The sequence below is a fragment of the Pinus tabuliformis genome, chromosome 6 (assembly GCF_031772625.1).
Source record: "Pinus tabuliformis cultivar Carrire ecotype Pingquan chromosome 6, CPIR1, whole genome shotgun sequence".
Classification (NCBI taxonomy): Eukaryota; Viridiplantae; Streptophyta; class Pinopsida; order Pinales; family Pinaceae; genus Pinus; species Pinus tabuliformis.
Window position 1 is genome coordinate 325,067,545 of NC_142292.1, and position 15,438 is coordinate 325,082,982.

Genomic DNA, 15,438 nt, shown 5'->3' on the forward strand with positions numbered 1-15,438 from the left:
ATAAATCCCATAATACAACCATTGGAGAATTCCTATCAAAACCCTATCAGTAAGTAGAATCTATTTGTCTTTATCCTACCTAAAGCTATTAATGTTGAAGTGGAACCCATGCCTATCCATCTATACAGTTTGCATTTCAAGTTTATCTTAACACCCTGATGTTCTTCTGATCCAAAGTTTATTTGGTAACAGAGATAACTGGTTCGCTATTTGTTGTGGCCACAACCACCACCCTATTAAAACCTACTCTGGTAGCAAATTTGAATGGGTCCCCTAGAAGTTTGATCTTTCATTTCTCCAAATGATAACTCTCCAAATGATCTGTTTTTATCCCAGGGATTTTAACTCTCTGCCGAGTCAAATCTTCAATTCTTAATGGTTAAGACCCCCTAAATAAATCTCTGCGGCATGATTCATTTATAACCCAGTCTAGCCCTTCATTCATATCCTTCATCGGGACTTTTTCAATCCTCATAAACCTTCATGGTGCTCTATGCCCACACATATAACCAACCCCCACTCTTTACTATGGGTGTATATGGACTCAACCCTCAAAACCTTCTATCGCGTCCTTATTTCTATATCAATGCTTTGATAATAGAAATACTATACAAATATGCATAACTTACCCTTTTTGCGCTTCCTCGGTCTTTACACATCTAATGACCCATCTTTATTATAGAGAGCACAAGAGTATTAGCAGGCATACAATGCATGCATATTACAGCTACATATGCATGTATTTCATGTATTGCACTATTATATATATATTCTAAATTAACTATAAATGTTGAAAATCGACACTGCTTCAGATAGAAGTCACACCTTCACCCATCACCAAGCATATTGCTTAAATGCATCATAATTAAGGAGAAAATACCCTAAATAATTTCAATAATATAAATTTAAAGGTATAAAGTAAATTTGGTTATAAAGAAATAAATGTAAAATTTAAAGTTAATTATAAATATGGTTATCTATTTATATATCCCATAATATTAATAAATTATATTAAATAATTATTAAATATGACTTTTAAATCAAAATAAAATAAATATTATAAACTATGGGCATTTAAAGAAAACTAATAAAAATTCTAAAGGTAAGCTAACACGTCAAAATCCCTGTAGCTTTTGACAAATGAGTTACACGTTACAAAAGGGGAAGGTGTCACCATGTAGAAAACGGTGACCGCCAAGAAATATTATAGATAGACGGAAGAGGAGGATGGGAAGGGGGAGGGGGAAATATACAGAGAATGGGGGGAAAATAAATCTGTTGGAGGGAAAGCCAGGGGCTAGATTTTGGAACTGAAAATTGGAAAATCTTTAGTTGTTCTTAGAGTTTTGGGCACGGGGGCCAGTGGACTTCCATTTCGAAGTTCTCTGGGAACCGCAGAGGTTGATGATAGGCAGGGAGGAATCAGTTGGTGGAACCAGAAAACTTGGAGCAATGTGATCGACACCAAATGGGAGAATTAGGTACGCAAATGCAATTAATTTTATAGAATTGTACAAAAAATTTGTCCATCTTGTTGAAATTTAATATCAGTCTTTACATTTGGTATCAGAGGAGGTTTAAACCCTTTCGACCTCATAGGCCCTACGCATCGTGTAATTTTCTGTTGAACTGCTGAACTGCTGCGTGAAATTTTTATCAAATAAGTAATTTAGGATTCATTTTTTTTCTTTCTGGAGAACCTTTTAAGTTAGAAGCAACTTTTATTGGCCTCAGATATCTTCTCTATTCCTTTCTCCTAAGTTTAGGCAGGCTAGATAGTATCCCTAACTCCACACAGACAACATGGCTACTGTTGTGCAACAATAAAATGGTTGAACTCCACACAGACAATATGGTTACTGCTATCACAGTTGTCCTATCTTTGAAAGTAGAATTAACCCTCTCCACTCTTGACCGACTGTTATATAAAAAAATATACTTCCAGCTCAGCAATAAGAAGATAAATGAGGCATGGAAACAAAAGTCTTGAAGCATCTTTCAACAAATTTGGAAGAGTGATAGATGGAATAAAAGTTATATCTTCCAGAATCCAATGGACGAGTATAAAAAATTATAACTTAGAATTTCCCACCGTAAAAAGGAATTCAAACAATATCTGTCCCATGAAAAGCGCTTCACTCTAAGCCACCGAGTTACTAAAAATATTAAAACAGAGAAGGGAAGAACTGCAACCAAAATTGTCATAGCAAAATGCATGGCTATAGTATCAAAGATTGTAGAAGAATAGGTCATTTGCAGTGAGTGAATAACTATTTCTTTTAAGACCCCAATTACTCCAATGACACCAAGAAGAGTGTTTAGTATCAGAAAGAAGAGTTCCTTGAAAACCATAGACTCATTGTAAATAGCAGACTGAAGAGTTAAGACTCTTGTTGAAGCCAGAAGAAAATTCGCCACTCCTCCCTCGACAAGAATAAAATTGTTTGAAAGAAAATTGCCTGCACACATCATGACAATAGAAACAACACCACACAACTCATAGAGCGCTCCACACAACATAACGCTTCCGAGAGAAGGAGAGAAAGAAAACCATTAAGCTAGCAAAATCAAGATGACAAAGCATTCTAGATTCACCTGTTTATTGAACAGAGAAGGAAATTATTTTCAGATCATGACCAGTAGAGATTATAATATAATTTTTAAACTACAGAGATTAGGCCTGAGATTTCAATAAAAAGAATATTAAAATACAAGATGGAAATAGGAACAAAAATTACCAAGGGTGTGTGAGGACACAAGATGACGAACTATTCTGTCTAGGTTGAATGCAAAGTATCTTTCTGCCTCCAATTGCTTTAGCATTCCTCTTCTTTTGAGGATTTGCTGACTCAGGAAACTCAACTGATTAATAATGGCAGTGAAATGTCTGTGCAGGACCATTCCTGGAGTCATGAGCATTGTTTGTGTTAAATGACTCTACATTTGAAGGATTGTAATACGGAGTTGAGTATGTTGAGTAACCGGGAAGCATTGCAACTCTAAGTGGAATAGTCGACCCGAGACTTTTAGAAAAACACGAGAAAAATAGATTGAGGCACTATTTGATCCTGTCATTGACAAATTAGTTCATGTTGCCATAAAGAACTATTGAGGAGAAAGTTAACCTGAAAATGAGTATCAAATTTTTTCAATAGGCAAGTCAGCCTGAAAATGTGCATATCAAAATTAAAACGGTATAATAGGGTTTCAAGATTTCGACCAATGAGAAGGTAAAAGAACTAAAAAAAATTATAATATGGAGTTAGCTTATGCCTGTAATTCCAATACAATGAATGTTAAAATACAGAAAATATAAGTAAAATTCATAACCTAAGCATAAAGGAGGACAGAAGAAGCCAAAAAAATACATCAGGATAGAATGAACAGAGTCCTTCCACCTCCAATAGCTTTGGCAATCTTCTCCTTTCGAAAATTCGCCAACTCGGGAATTATAGTTGAACATAATGACAATGAAACTCATGGCCATAAGCATATATTCTCCTTTGGAAGCTCTACAGGTCGTCTTTGTCATTAGAGGTAAAAAAAGAAAAAATAACAGAAGCAGAGAACGACAGATGAGAGATCCAGATTCACTAGAGCCGTGTTTCCTACGTCGTCATGTTGCAATCTCAACTAGCATGTGTCGATATGCATCGTTTAATCGAGACAACTATTGGTATAAAGTGGTGGATGCCTTATTCGTCAAAATATTCCATTTAGACATATATTTTAACACTGTCAATAACATAGAAATTACAATAAATCATAAAGACAATAGCAATAACTACCACACAACTTAGCAGATTTCCCGGTTAATCATGAAGCAACCCAGTCTCATCACAGAATACCAAGACACAAAAGGTGGCAGATGTATAGTGAGACTGAGTATTGCATGCAACATTGAAGCACCACCGACGATAAATTCAGAAGAAATCCATGAAAATAGAGGAAACATATGTATTATTAATATCAGGGACGGTCATTTGAGTCTTCAAAAAAAAAAATGCTTCTCTGTAAATACTACACCTGTTAGATAAAAACTAACGACCCTGCATGCATATAAAGACACGGTGCTCACACATCGATTTAAACACCTGACGTGTTGAAATTTATTCTTAGATGGTGATTAGTGTTAAACGATGAAATTAATGGTCTAAATCTTTGACGTGTGTCAACCACCGGAGGATAAAGGAACATGCGGTGGTATGACGGTGGGGGGGGGCATTCATCAAGAGACAGGTGGCAGTGGAGACCCTAACCATCACTGTATTCATATTCTGACCCGAGAGCCATCGTAGGCATATCTTAGGTTTCTGCTTCCAGTTTTGCAATAGGAGATTGAACCCGCATCATATTTTTTGGAAATCACTCAAATGGCAGAGGCTGTCAAAAACGAGAAAAAGATCCAAAGAAGCGGATCGTTATAACGAGAAAGGGGCTCGTCTCTGTTTTCGGAAGCGACGCCGATACGTTTTATGAGAAGCTGCTGGAGGGAGGGAGCGGTATTGGGTTCATCGATCGATTCGATGTCTCGAGTTACAGTGTTAGATTTGCAGGGCAAATACGTGAGTTTTCTGCAAATGGGTACATTGATGGGAAGAATGACCGCCGGCTTGACGATTGTGGAGATACAGTTTGGTCAGTGGGAAGAAAATAACGTCAAGAAAATGATCAACGCGTGGAGGACTCAGTCCATTTCCTGGACATTACAAAATCCTTTTCAAACGTCGCCTTTCACTCGCTTTCATAGTACAGCACTAAAATTCCCTGTTTCGATGAAACATCGACGAATTTATGATGAAGTTAATGTCGTGTGTCCACAAGACATCGAAGAATATTTTGCGAAATTTCTTGGACCATTCGATTCGATGGGTATAAGAGATATCTATAAGTTTCTCCGAGATCAACCTCAAGTTGAGATATGTCCGTTTTAAAAATATATTTAAATTAAGAAAACAATTAAAAAAAAACAAAAATATGTAAGTGACTAAAATAATGGGAATTTTTTTTTTACTTTGAGTTTGAGAAAGTTGTATAAAAAGTGTTCTAATATATGATTTAAATAAACTTTTTAAAATTATTTAAATATATAAATGCCCATCTATGCAAGGAAAAACTGGAGAAAGTATTTAATATTTTTCTTAGCAGCCCATGATTTTTTTTTCATCCACTTCTATGCAAGTAAAAAGTAAAAACTGGAGAAAGTATTTAATATTTTCTTAGGAGCCCAAGATTTCTATATGATTTTATTTTTTAATAAATTTGACTATAGAGTTCGATTTTAGAGGGAAAAAGAGCACCTATAGCACAAATCCATCCGTACCAGGTTAATCCCAAGCTCAAGGTTCCATATCTAAAGCAGACATGTTTTTTTTGTCAACCCTGCATGCCCATCTTATCAAATTGGGATAGCCATGAACATTCATATGCATGGTTCCATGAATGCTATGTATGTTCAGTATGCATGGTTCAAAGTGGAGGTGGGTACTAAAGTCCAAATTTCAATGGTCAACCAGGGAGAAATTAATTGCACATTTCACCCTCAATTATGAGCATTGAAATTAATGTTTATTGGGGTTTCGCGTGGCTTCTCGAAGAGGTGGAGTCAATGGTTTGCCAAGCCTTTCGAGATGTTGTTTCTGTAGAGGTTTCCATGCCTCCAAGTACTGGAGAATCCCCTCCAGACAAGAAGAAACTGACACAAGGGTTTGCTTTTATCCACTTTACATCACATGCAAATCTCACGTCGGCGACGACAAAGACATCAATCATAATTCAAACATAATTTTTGTGAAACTTGTGAAAGCCTCATTAAAGTTTTCTTTTCTCATACTCCATACAAACAACAATTAAAAAAAAAAATATTGAGGTTGGAAAATGAAAAAATAAATAAATAAGGGAAATGGATCAATCAATGAATTGAAAACCAAACGATATTCATCCAAAATAAGTGTCTAAAGTTTCAATATCTCATATAGTGGTACACATGAGACATACTACCCACTTATCAGCGCAATGTCCGACCACTATTTTCAACTTAATATAAGATAAGAGCCCCTAATGTGGAAGGCAAGAATCTCTGAAATGTATTATTTTAAAAAAAAAAACAAACAAACAAACTATCACAATTTATTTTCTAACTCGCAAGAATCTCTGAAATGTATTATTTAAAAAAAAAACAAACAAACAAACTATCACAATTTATTTTCTAACTCTTGTAGAGTACTAAACACAATAGAAACTTTCCAGGTTTAGCTTTTCCAATCAAGAAATTAGATCTTGTAAATATATAACATCAACCTCAGCTCAAAAAAAAAAATCTCAAGTTGTCATTATGCATTCTATATACCAGAGAAGGAATGCATATGATTGAACTGATTCATTATATTTTGAATGGATGTTGTATGATGATACCCACCATTTTTTTTATGTGGCCATACTTTTATAGAAATCAAAAGTTAATACAGTAGGTAATGAGAGAGGAGATCAGGAGGACCATACTAGTTGTAAACATGAGTATTGTAACTATAAGATTTTGTGTAGAGAGTTATTGTCAGCAACACCCCTAATGTGTTTTTCTAGCTCATCAATGTAAATCCCAAAGAATGTTGGTGATAGGGGGCAACCTTGCTTTGCCCCAATGGTGGCCTTGATGAAGGTAGAAAATTCCTGAGATGTATGAAGCTGTCCTATAACCTTCTCATAGAGCCTCATGATAGCAAAAATGAGAGACATAGAAATATGAATGTCTTGAAAGAGGCATTCCAAAAGAGGAATTAAATTTTTTTTTTTAGTTGAGATATCTTTTGCATCCAAAGATTTCAAACCCAACGAAGGAGGGCGATGTGTCTAGAGGAGTTGGAAGCAATTTACTAATCAACACCAATATCAAACCTAGATCAACATCCAAAGCATACAATATTGTTGATTACTGGAATGTTGCCCCTGGCAACAAATTTATTCCATAATTTTAAAATATCACTATGTATATGCATGGTTAATAAAGATTTCAAAGGCATGCTCCCTGAAATAGGCATGCATTGTATAGCGTTACTGTTTGACGCTAGACTTGTTTTTTTTAAAGACCTTACTTACAAACCCTATGTCGAGAAGTCAAAGAGAAATATCTACATTGTTGACAGCTACAGAGGGGTGAGTCCCCTAGTAATTATAAAGGAGGATGACTAAACATTAAAATGAATATCTAGAAGATTGTAAGAATATAAACATCATTACCAATTGTTTGCTATAGGAGTTGAAGGGTTCAAAAAAAAACTTGTGAAAGGCCATTGCTTACAGCCTTAAGATTGTGTCAGTGTGTTCACTGTTCACTATGCCACAATTTCTTTAGGTATTTTACATCCAATCTATAAGATTCCACCTTGACAAACTTCTGATTTTTCTTTAAAAAAATTCTGAGTTTGTATAAGTTCTTCAATGAGACCTTTCTTCAAGTTTGTGTGAAAACTTTTGTAGGTGTTTTCTTAATAGTTTTTACTTCATAAAATATATACAGTGGACAAATAACATCCAAATGAAGCCTCTAAAGAGTCAAATATGATATATTCATTACTCAAAAATTACCCAACCATTATACATAATTTAGCCATATTATTATCACAATACCACAGTAAAAGATGTAGGATTCCCTCTTGTATATTCTCTTAATTTCCAATAAATTTCTGAGTTTGTGTGAAGGTTACAGTGATCCCATTTTGCACATCAAATGTTATCTGATTGCTGTAGGTGAACAATTTTCCACTATATTTCCATTTAAATGATAACAGAACCAGACAATTGAGCTCAAGTGGTTATATATACCATTCACAATTATTCAAAAAGGAATACACTACTATTAAACACCATGTGATGAGGAACTAACTCAGAATTGCAACAACCATTAACTCATTCATATATAGGCATATAAATAACTGGTATAATGCATAGAACTTAAGTTTGGAACCTGGAATGTGCTCTAGCAACAGATCTGGAAACAATAGTTCACTTGGCGTGGATATCAACTCCTTGGTAGTGAAACAGTCAATAGGAACGGATGCATACACAACATTCAGACCTAATTTAGCAACTCTTATAATTGATGAATACAACCTGAGCACAGGTTCCATGAGCATAAATACAACATATAGGGCTGAGGTATTGAAAGAGTATACTACCATTTAAACATAAAGCAATGTATGGTGTATTATTGTTAGAGGAAATGTTGAGTACAAGATATGTTCCCCAAATGTTGTTGCACAACAAACAACATTATTGTTAAAAGAAATGAATTGAAGTCTATCTTTGCTAATGACTATACGCATGATGCATTTTGTTACCAAGTAAGATAAAAACCCAGCTAGTTGTTACTGGAGCAAAAACATACAGATCAATGAATGTTTGGGACATAACGATATGTGCTCATAAGATCAAATATCAAGTGTCAGTTAACAATCCAAAGTCACAAGTTTTATGCACAATCAATACACGAAAGAATGATTTCAAATTATTATGCTTAAACATTGTTGGTACATGGATACCTAGATAAATCATGACTTATGTTATGAATGTGATATCTATAATTTTGTTTTTATTTTACATATCAACACGAATGATGAGATGGAAATAAAATAATAAATACACTTGAATACTTGATGTGAAAATGAATTTACAAATATATTAGTTAGACATAGCCAAGTATGTTATATGAACTCAAAGATTAATATCATAGATGAGAGTTTATTAAAATGCATAGAAAATCGTTGTATGAATACAATTGATTTTGATTATATCGATGCATATGTTATAATTTGTGAGCAAGTGTTTACTTTTCAGATAGTATCATTACCAAACCAACTTTGTGATGACAAAACTCCAAGAACAATTGAAGCTCAATGAGATTCCATGATAGGGTATTGACCCTAATTCTACTAGGAGGAGTGGAGGTGTTGCCCACCGTTTATCCTCCAAAACCTGGAGTCATGGGAGGATTGTGCGAGTCACGCTCCCCTAGACATGTGATGATGACTACCAGATGCCTACTGAGAAATCACGTCGATATAGTCGACGTTGCCATCCTTAGAGTTTATGAATGGTTAGGTCAGTGTAACTGACACCATGGCATACTCTAGTAGAGAACGGATAGGATGGGAGTGGAAGAGATTAGGAAGGATAGGATGATTTTAGAATAGCTTGGAAACCTGGTTGGGACAAGGCATGACCATTAAAATTATAAACCTAGAAGTATTCAAAAACACCAATTTTATAGTATCCTTACATTAAATAAAAATTTAACCTCGATACGCAACCCTAAAAAGAATGTACTAATCGCTAAAATAAGTATTGATATACGGTAAAAACTCTAACTTCGGAACAAAGTTTTTTGAAGGAGGGATGTATGTAATGACCCATCTTTAATATAGAGAGCATAAGAGTATTAGCATGCATACAATGCATGTATATGATAGCTACATATGCATGTATTACATGTATTGCACTATTATATATATATATATGCTAATACTCTTATGCTCTCTATATTAAAGATGGGTCATTACATACATCGCTCCTTCAAAACACTTCGTTCATGTTGAAAATCGACACTGCTTCAGATAGAAGTTACACCCTCACCCATCACCAAGCATATTGCTTAAATGCATCATAATTAAGGAGAAAATACCCTAAATAATTTCAATAATATAAATTTAAAGGTATAAAGTAAATTTGGTTATAAAGAAATAAATGTAAAATTTAAAATTAATTATATATATGGTTATATATTTATATATCTCATAATATTAATAAATTATATTAAATAATTATTAAAATATGAAATTTAAATCAAAATAAAATAAATATTATAAACTATGGGCATTTAAAGAAAACTAATAAAAATTCTAAAGGTAAACTAACACACGTCAAAATCCCTGTAGCTTTGGACAAATGAGTTACAAGTTACAAAAGGGGGAAGGTGTCACCAAGTAGAAAACGGTGACCGCCAAGAAATATTATAGATAGACAGAAGAGGAGGATGGGAAGGGGGAGGGGCAGAATATATAGAGAATGGGGGAAAAATAAATCTGTTGGAGGGAAAGCCAAGGGCTGGATTTTGGAAATGAAAATTGGAAAATCTTCAGTTGTTCTTGGAGTTTTGGACATGGGGGCCAGTGGACTTCCATTTTGAAGTTCTCTGGATCTGGAAACCGCAGAGGTTGATCCCAGATAGGCAGGGAGGAATTAGTTGGTTTGGTAACGGAACCAGAAAACTTGGAGAAATGTGATCGACACCAGATGGGAGAATCAGGTACACAAATGCAATTAATTTGATAGAATTAACTTGATAGAATTGTACAAAAAAATCTGTCCATCTTGTTGAAATTTAATATCAGCCTTTACAACACATCTCTCGATGCATGCCTTCATCGCTTATCACAATCGCTTGACCACTCCTCCATCGCATATCACTTTTCGCATTGGTAAAGGGCTAATGTCTATCTCCCATGAGTTACTGCGATGCTATCAAGTCTCTGATCGCATCGGATATCTCAATCAGCACTTTCAATGTTGATACATAACGCGCACCGCGATACACTAGACCCGCTAGGATTATTAAACATAACACATATATTTTTCAGGTCTGCTTCCCCAATCACAAATCGCAATCGGCAGATTTCAGTGTTTATACATAAAGCGTGATGCGATATGGCGGACCCGCCAAAATTATTAACCATAGCGCATATATTTTTTGGGTCCGGCCAATCGCAATCGGAAGTCGGCGAAAGTGAAGCGACATGCGATATGCAAAGGGGAGATGAGCAAACCTAACAATAATTATAGATCCAGGTGCATAGTATTTGAAGTCCGACCTTATGGTTCGGTTGTAGGTTTTCCCGTGTATTCCCATGTGTTTTGATAAAGTGTTGTGGTTTGGGTTTTTAAAAGAAAATCCGATAGAGTGAATGGTCCGCTTTTGAAGCATTGTCAAGCGATTCTTGAATAAAAGTGAATATTATGGGAAATGAGAATACATGTTACAACAGGTTCAGTGGTTTAATAATTATAGTTTCTCTATGTTGCGAGATTAAATAGAAACTGTGACTAAATGCAAGGCTTGTTTGTGGGCATGTTTGTCATATTTCTCGTAATCAAGCTAATATGAACTATTTTTGTAGGCGAGGACCAAGAGAAGAAAGGCGATTTCGAGTGGACCTGGTAACGGATAAATGTGATTTATATCAAGACAGCACCTCTACACCACCGATGTTGATATTGCAAAGACATACTCTGCAAGAAAGGCATACGAACCGCCATAGTGCATAATGGAGGCACGCTCTATGTCAAGAGGAAGCACTCATGACAGCACTAATCCATCAAGACGTTATTACCTCCAAACACACCTTCAATCATGCCAGATGTGGGATGATGAGCACAGCGTCTTCAGTTTCCTTCAGGAAATAATAGGGAATAACATCCACTCAATACAGGTGCGAAGAGATGACACGCAGTCATTCTCTTTTAATCAACATCTATTCATTTCCCTAGGGATTGAAGCACTCCAGCGGATATGCCCTCTACGTGTCAGATGTTTCATCGGTCGATTCTACGTCTGTATATTTTAATGTGTATATGGAAAAGAGCAGGAAGGTGGAATGTCGGGGGGGAACGGAGGGTCAATCTTTTCTGCATAAGTATTACCTCTGGAGATGGGTAGAGAACCTTTTATTGGCGAAAGAGGGGTCAATTTTATGATGCTAATAAAGAAGATTGTTTCGGTTAAGAAGAAGCCTTTTTCAGATTCATTTCTTTTTCTTTTATGTTTGGAATCAAGGTGTTTTGATTGGCATGAGGACATATATGTTTTGTTTTGTGCACAGTGATAACAGACAATTCGTGACTAGTCTTGGTTATTCAAATATAATTTGTTACCATGGTTAATTCATGAGCGGTTGCTGATTCAAAACCTTGTTAAACATCAGTTGCAAGTTTTATTTGTATGGAAAGGAATGTGTGTTCCTATGTGAGTAATTAGATTGCAATTAAGATTTAATATAGCCTTGTTCATCTGTGAACCAGTAATTGATTCATTTGGACTTGGAATCTATATATGATGTTTAATCTCTTTTTGTTATGCTCCTGCAGGATAGATTAGAATAGTTAGGACTAGCATAAGTAGTTAGAATCAGTATAGATAGGATCTGATACATATAGTTTAGTTGTTTCTTTTGTTGATTTAATGGAATCTTCCTCCAGGAGCAATCTTTCAACACCTATAACAGTTTACAGGGTCCTTTAAAACCCGTCGGAACTAGCCACTCCAAACGAAAGCAGATCTAATCGGGGTCTGCGATCGGGTTGGTTCCCCTTGTTGGCATAGAAAAAATTCGCCGCGTCGACAAAATGAAAAATGGAAGTGCTAAGAATAGCAGTTCGAGATGGATTCCTATTTTAGTCAATCCCTAAATTAAAATAGTGAAGTAAAATTCGAACTTGATCTTAGCAGTTGTTTGTAAAATAATTAATTAAATCATCTTGAGTTAATTAGTTAAGAAAAATCAAACATGAAGTCTATGTGGGGACATGCAACAGTTTCTCCATTAATTTATGAATTTATCCATCAGTTAAAGGATAAAGATGAGCTGTAATTATGAGTTGTAATTAGTTGGCTCAGTTAACTGAGTCAAGTCCAATTAAATTAATTCAAACAGTTTGTTGAATTAATTATAAGTTCAATTAGTTAATGCTTGCATGCATGTAACCGTTGCACTTCAGATAACTGAATTTTCTCTCATAAATAACTCATGCATGTCATTTCAGACAAAGACCCAGTTGAGATCAGAGGAGGGACAGTGTACTATCAGTTGGATGGATTTTTCCTATAAAGGAAACTCATCCATGGAGAAGGATTCATCTCTTTCAGGATTACGCAATTACTACTAGGCCAAGTGAGCAGTGTGAGGTGGGAATTCACATGTGTGGAAGCACTGGACCCCAAGAAAAATTGCACAAGGAAATAGGAGGCTTGGAGGGCAGAGGAGAAGGTTTCTGAGAGACCTTTGACTTTCTATGAGTAGCAGAGAGATTATACTAAGAGATGGTTGGCTTCCAAACTAAGGTTTTGTGTAATTTTGTGACTATTTTCCACTTGTATGATAGTACAGAGTTGGGGTTTAGGCTGAGACTTTCCCCGCGATATTTCTTCTGTGTTATGTGTGATTGATTTCTCATTCTCAATTATATGTGTTCTCTTGATCTTGCTCAATTCGATTAAGCTTCTGCAAAGTGTTGTAGAATTAGATCTTGTATCGTGTTTTAGTTTATTACATAATTTGTTGATCTACAATGGGAATTTCTACAATATGCACAAAATATGAGCATTACACTGATCATTGCCCCAAAATCTCTCGACATCGAGATGAATTAGGTGCACTCACCCAAACCAATACCCCATTACTCCCAGCCGAGTATGGATCCAATACCATTTTTTACGTCATGAGGGAGGAAGCTTCTTGCTCTTATCCCTCTTCTGGTCCATCAACCTCCTACCATGATCGAAGGAAACCCAGATCAGCGACACCCCTACATACACCCACGTGTGATTTATCCGATGAACCAGATCATTTGATCAACTAATGCCCCAAATTAAGGGAATCTAATCGATTGTATCCTGTTACCTGCGTTTCCCAAAGCACCAGACCCAACCAAAAACGTCACACTTTCCATATTTGTGCAAGAAATCATCATGTGCGACACTATCCCCATATTTATTGATTATGTTCTATGCTAGGATTCATGCGGTGATTTATCGTTGAGAATTCTGATTTAGTCGGGTCAGATACCGAACCATCAGATCACACCACACCACAAGGGAATGAAGCATCTAGGTCCATCTTATGTGTGTTTGAGGAGAAAAGATCGCCAGTAGTTTAACAAGGCCCCCATCATTACATCTCCTCTCACCATCATCAATCTAGATTAAGAAAAAATGATCTAAGGTCATCTGGAAAAAAATATCACCCCTCACATGTGCCCTATTTGATAAACCCAACCACTTGGTAAATCAATGTTGCGAATTGAGTAAGTTTAATGACATCTTTCGCTTAGTGGTCCAAATTCCACAAATCCATCTCTCCAATCAAGAGAAAATCACACATTGTTATTGTTGCGTCTGCTCTCAATCACAATTTTCAGTACCTTCCACGTTTTATGCAGCGAGAATGGCATTGAGGCAAACCCACACTAGGAAGTCACGTCACACCAATACTAAGATCCAGAGATGGCTACCACCCCAAGAGGTCCCATCTCATGACGTCAACTATGCATCATCATCTCATACTATGAGAAATATTTCCACCCACATTATCTATTCGGTTAGTACTAGTCTAGTGTGCAGTATCTGCACCAGTACCTCTCATAGCACCAAGACATGTCATATGTTACAAACATTTCGGTAGCTTAGGATCCAGCATCAACCTCCTATTGAGGAATATATTTTTCCCCTTGTACACCAACAAGACTGTAATATCTTCCCCCCACTTGTTGTCAACCCACCATAACTAAAATTTTACCACCACCTAATGTTGACGACATGCAACACCACATACGATTCATTTCCTCATCCGTAGGAACCCTGATTCGTGTTGTCTACTCATCATTTTTTGGTGTCGATACCGCAGAATCTACCACACCAGTGGTAACACCACTAATGGTGCATACCTTCCCATCTTCACATTTTCAACCTCGCTTGGTTCTACAGCATCAACCAACAAATCATATTCTTGCTTGTCAACCAACAAAACTAGGTTTGAACCCCAACCTCAAGGCTTAGAAGAACCCAAGTCAATGCTAGATAATCGTTTTCACTCAAATGAAGATATTCTAGAGGCCATGACAAAACCCAAATGTCCATGGGATTTCATGCACCATCGTTCATTTTTTTTACCCGGAAAAGTGTTTGTGCGTACTAGCACACTAACCCACAATATCTGCGCCATAGAGTCAAAAGATTTCCTACCACCAAGCAAGGTCGATTGGTTCAAAAATCCCATTCCAGCACCTAATGCGTTTGAGGAAGGGAGCATGTCAAATATTTCACCTATCATCAAGGTAAATATTTCAAATAAACTTGGAAAAGTCAAAGAAAACTCCCTGGGGGAAGCATCCTCTCTAGAGGAAACAACCGCATGCACATCCTTATTCCCAGAGTACAGGGATATTTTTTCATGGGATTACTCTGAGATGCCTGGCATCAGTCCCACCATTGTGGAACACCATATTAACATGTGGTCTGACGCCCATCCCGTCAAACAGAGACAACTTCAGTTACATCCTTCTAACGCAGAAGAAATCAAACAAGAAATCGATAAACTCAACAAAGCTGGGTTCATCTGTCCTATCGCTTACACGTCTTGGGTTTCTAACCCTGTGCCCATCATGAAAAATAGG